Source organism: Pipistrellus hanaki (assembly GCF_964339955.1).
Source record: "Pipistrellus hanaki genome assembly, chromosome: 20".
Taxonomy (NCBI): Eukaryota; Metazoa; Chordata; class Mammalia; order Chiroptera; family Vespertilionidae; genus Pipistrellus; species Pipistrellus hanaki.
In genome coordinates, this window is record NC_140522.1 from 14,228,901 (window position 1) to 14,234,268 (window position 5,368).

At 46.3% G+C, this 5,368-nt stretch overlaps 1 gene segment (V, D, J or C); it reads left to right on the forward strand.

The window, feature by feature from the left end:
- Window positions 1–1,592: 1,592 nt before the first annotated feature.
- LOC311614020 (immunoglobulin heavy variable 3-74-like) lies at window positions 1,593–5,041 on the forward strand. The segment is given in 3 exons: window positions 1,593–1,674; window positions 1,769–2,065; window positions 5,031–5,041.
- The last annotated feature ends 327 nt before the right edge of the window (window positions 5,042–5,368 follow it).

The following is a 5,368-nucleotide window of genomic DNA, read 5'->3' on the forward strand; positions in this document are numbered from 1 at the left end:
ACTAATTCACCTGTTCATAGTTTTATCACAGAAGGTCTATATATATTTTCTTTTATTTATATGAGATTCATACATTTTATTTATTTATTTTATTTTAAAAATAAATCTTAATTGTTCAGATTATTACAATTCTTCCTCTCCCCGCCCCCTGCACCCAGTTCCCACCCCACACTCTGCTCTTACCTCCCCCTTGCCCCACTGTCCTCATCCATAGGTATATGACTTTTGTCTAGTCTCTTCCCGGACCCTCCACACTGCTTTTCCCTCTTGGGAGAATATTCAGTCCACTCCTTTTCTATGCCCCTGATTTTATAATATTCACCAGTTTATTCAGTTCATCAGCTTTTATATTCATTTGATTTTTTTAGATACACTTGTTGATAGATATCTGTTTGTTGCTCATAATTTTTATCATTTTCTTCTTCTTCTTCTTCTTCTTCTTCTTCTTCTTCTTCTTCTTCTTCTAATTCTTTTTAAAACATATTTTCTTTATTTTTTTAAATATATTTTATTGATTTTTTACAGAGAGGAAGAGAGAGGGATAGAGAGTTAGAAACATCAATGAGAGAGAATCATTGATCAGCTGCCACTTGCAAAACCCTACTGGGGATGTGTCCGCAACCAAGGTACATGCCCTTGCCAGGAATCAAACCCAGGACCTTTCAATCCACAGGCCAATGCTCTATCCACTGAGCCAAACCAGTTTCCGCATATTTTCTTGATTTTTTACAGAGAGTTAGAAACATCGATGAAAGAGAATCATCAGTCAGCTGCCTCTTGCACACCCCCTACTGGGGAAGTACCCGCAACCAAGATACATGCCTTTGACCCGAATGGAACCTGGGACATTTCAGTTCGCAGGCCAATGCTCTATCCAATGAGCCAAACCGATCTCAGCTTCTTCCTCTTCTTAAAGAATACCTTTCAACATTTCATATAATACTGGATTGGCTGTGATGAACTCCTTTAGCTTTTTCTTACTTGTGAAGCCATTTATCTGATGCCTAACGAGCCAATTAGTTAGGAGTAATTTTTATTGCAAGCAGGTTCAGAGCAGATTACCTCTGTCAGATTTTGAACTAACACAGGAGGGAGTAATTCCTTTTTTCATAACCTTCTAGTTCTTTGTGTAAGACAGCTTATAACTTTGAGTACATATCTTATCTATATAGACACCTGTAACCTTGGATGAACAAACACTTGACAGAATATGTGACTTGATATCAGTATCAGTGTATCAGCCCCTATAGATGGCTAGCTTGAAATGTCAGACAGTTAAGTTTATCTTTTCTACTATTCAAGATAAAAAAAAATAAAGTTACATTTTGTAGAATAAGAGAAACTGCCCCCAAGGGAATGTTGTCAGAGTGACCTAGTCTCTGGAAAGGAGGGAGGAGGGTGAGTCAGGAAGGCACCAGTTCTGGCCAGCATCCTTGAGTCTTTTCCCATCTGGAGGTCACCCTTGGATGACAAGGTCTGGCATGCAGCCTAGGATCCCTACTGCACCCTTATATCCATACTCCATGCAAATGGGACTCTCCTCCTGCTCATAAAAGAGGGCCCAGCCCTGCATGTTCGGGAGACACCCAGAACTCAGGTGCCTGAGACAGGACCCCAGCAGCTCTACCATGGACTTGGTGCCAAGCTGCGTTTTCCTCCTGATCATTCTTCAAGGTAATTCTCAGGAGAGGGGAGCCTGAGACCTGTGCCTGTGCCTGTTTGTGTTTCCATGTGATTCTAAATCGAACTTGTGTCTCTGTTTTTGTAGGTGTCCAATGTGAGGTGCAGCTGGTGGAGTCTGGGGGAGGCTTAGTGCGGCCCGGAGGGTCTCTGAGACTCTCCTGTGCAGTCTCTGGATTCACCTTCAGTAGCTCCTGGATGAGCTGGGTCCGCCAGGCTTCAGGGAAGGGGCTGCAGTGGCTTGGGGAAATCAATCCTCATGGAAATTACACGAACTATGACAGTGCTATCAAGGGCCGCATCACCATCTCCAGAGAAAATGCCAAGAACACGCTGAATCTGCAAATGAACAGTCTGAAAGATGAGGACATGGCCATGTATTACTGTACCAGACACACAGTGAGGGGAAATCAGACACAAACCTCCCTGAGGCAGGCAGCAGGGCTGGGCTGCAGGGAGCATGCAGTACACCAGGGGGCGATGGGCATCAGCACAGGTGAAAGGCCTGGAGCTGGTGAAGAGTTGAGCAAAGGCACCATTTCCTGCTCTGCCTTAAATTAACTTTGCTCCCAAGCTCAATCACAGAACTCACAAAAAGTCCTTTTCTACATCTGAGTTTAGTGATTGTGTTTGTGAATAAAAAGGAGGCTCTGTCATGAATCTGACACAATTCAGTGTATAAAGGGCATCTCATAGTAGACTCTGATCACAAATTCGTATCTGGTTGAGGATTAACAAAACAAATTAAATAAATAAAGGAATCTTACGTTAATAAAACAGGACAGGAAGGAAATGGTAGGAGGAAGCCCCATCTTAATACTGTTAAAGTAAAAAACAATAACATTTAAGCCCTAAAAGTTTTGGCTCACTGGATAGCGTGCTGGCCTGGAGACTGAAGGGTTCATGTTCGATTCTGGTCAAGGGCATGTACCTTGGTTGTGGGCACATCCTCAGTGGGGAGTATGCAGGAGGCAGCTTCCAATGTTTCTCTCTCATCGATGTTTCTAATTCTCTATCCCCCTCCCTCCCTCTCTGTAAAAAATCAATAAAATATATTTTTTAAAAGCATCCAAACCTATAAAGAGAATTTGTGAGTTTATTTCAGCCAAATTGTTGACAAATGTGGGAAGCAGAACCTCAACAAACTGAGGTAATGCTCCTCAGAATGGCAGGTTACATCTGTATTTATACATTGAAATCCAAATATGGACGTAGGTGGATTACATGAAATCCATTGGTGATAGACTAGAGAGTTGAGGGGTAGGAGAAAGCAAAGCTGGGAAACCTCTGGGATTTGATAAAGAGTAAAATAAGAGACACATGCTTAGGCGGGTGCAGGAACGATCAAGGTGATATCAGTGAAGGAATTTGTGGTCTCTGTCCTGGCACCCAGGCACATTAGGCTGTGCACCAAGGGGTCTGGGAAAAGGGAAGTTACAAATTATCCAGACACTGCAAGGGTATCCTATCTAATAAAAGAGTAATATGCAACCTGATCATCAACACACAAGATGACCGCCCCATGTGATCAATGATGGCCTCCTCCATGTGGACACAAGATGGCCACCATAAGTTTGCCAGCAAGGGAAGGCAGTTGTGAGGGACCAGGCCAGCAGGGGAGAACATTTGGAGGGGACCCAGGCCTGTAGGAGAGGACAGTTGGGAGGACAAGGCCTGCAGGGAGTACAGTTGGGAGGGGGTACCCAGGCCTTGAGGGGAGGGAAGATGGGACAAGGCCAATATGTGAGGGCAATTGGGAATGACTAGGCCTTCAGGGAAGAGAAGTTGGGGGGGCGGGGAGGACTATGCTGGCAAGGGAAGGAAGTTAGGGGTGACTTAGCCAGCAGGGGAGGGCAGTTGGGAATGACCAGGTCAGCAGAGGAGGGCAGTTCAGGATAATGGGGCAGGCAGAAGAGCAGTTAGATGTCCATCAGGCTGGCAGGGGAGTGGTTAGAGGTTATCAGGCTGGCAGGCAGAAGTGGTTAAAGGCAAGTAGGCAGGTGAGCAGTTAGGAGACAGCAGTCCTGGATTGTGACAGGGATATCCGACTGCCAATTTAGGTCCGATTTCCCCCCCTCTTTCTTTCCCCTCCTTCCTTTCCCCCCTTCTGTGCACAGTAATACACATTTCTTCCTGTGGGGATGATGATGAAAATAAGATATTTGGAGGTGGGGTGCTAGCAGCCAGACTCTAGATCCCTAATCCACATTCCTGTTAGCCTATAGTCTACTCACTGCCCCTTCCTTAATCTGGTCTTCTAAGACCTGTTTACCTAAATATTCCCATTTTACAGAGGCCATAAACCATGAACCATACACAGCCCCGGAGGGTATATCGGCTCTGGCACTAGAGCAGGCCTTTAGGTGTGGTCTCATGGCTCCCATCCCATCAGACGAGGTTTTCTGCAAAGCCCGAGAAAGGTCTGAAGTACAATCCATATTTGGGAAACAAAGAAACCGAAGCGTATAAAGGGAGAACTTCCTCCATATTGGGGCTCAGGATTTGGAGAGAAACAGTCTCCCCTGAATCACGGTACTGGTGCATGTGAAACATCTCGAAATAAATGGTTTTTTCCTGTGTTTCCAAGTCCTCCTGTGTGTTCTTCGGTTGCCTGGTAAGTTTGTAACTTGGAGAGAAAAGTGCACACAGTTATTACAAACCTGCTTTCTGAATGGGATTAATTCTAAGGAGTTCACACCCTTTGGTGTGCAGGCCAATGGTCCAACCACTGAACCACACCAGCCAGGGCTCCATTTTAAAGGATGGAAATGCTCCCACGTTGAGAGGTTGAGAACACAGGCCTTTTGCACACAGAGAGCAGGGAAGTGGAGTGAAATCGGTGGTTTTTGGCAGGCAGCTGTGGGCTTGTGACAGGGACAGCAGGTTTGAGACGGAGGCTGTGGCCACAGGGTCCAGCCCAGCCTCTCCTCCCTCATCACTTGTACATGTTCAAGGTATTGATAGGGAGAGATAGAATGTGGGGGGACCAACTAGAACAGTAAGACATAGTAATCGTGCTCTGGTAACCGTGATTGTTCATTCTGATTGAAGAAGCACGTTCTCACCTGGCTGGCAGCCACATGGGGACCTGGGAGCTCACCTGCAAGTGCAGCCCTTCCTCCCATGTGCAGCTGCTGGGGATCAGGGAGAGACTCACAACTTCGCTGCAGGAAGCAGCCCACCAGCCCGGGGAAGACCCAGGCCTCTGCTCCCTGTCAATGGCCCCTTTGGCACAGCCTTTGGCCACTTCCCGTGTGAGCTTCTGTCATTTTACCCAATACAAGCAGCTGGTTATGGGGGACAGAGCAGATTTCTGTGGATGGCCAGCTGCGCTCCTATACTGCCTGCAGCATTGGAATAAAGGCTCATATATGATCCACCCACCTCTGCCTCACTGGTTCAAGCAGTTAAAGGCAGCAGGGGCCCATGCATTGTCCAGTTCCATATTTATGTGTGTGAGATGTGATTGGGGAAAACAACAAAGACAATCTGTCAGTCTCAAAATAAAAGCATCATTTCAATGCAAGTTCTCATCCCAAAGGAAGGGAATCAGGGTGACTGGGTCTAAGGAAAGGAGGGAGGGAAGGTGAGTCAGGAATGGACCCCTTGAGGCCAGCATACTTCAGTCCTTTCCAATCTGGGGTCACCCTAGGATGACAAGGTCAGGCATGCAGCCCAGGGTCACAGC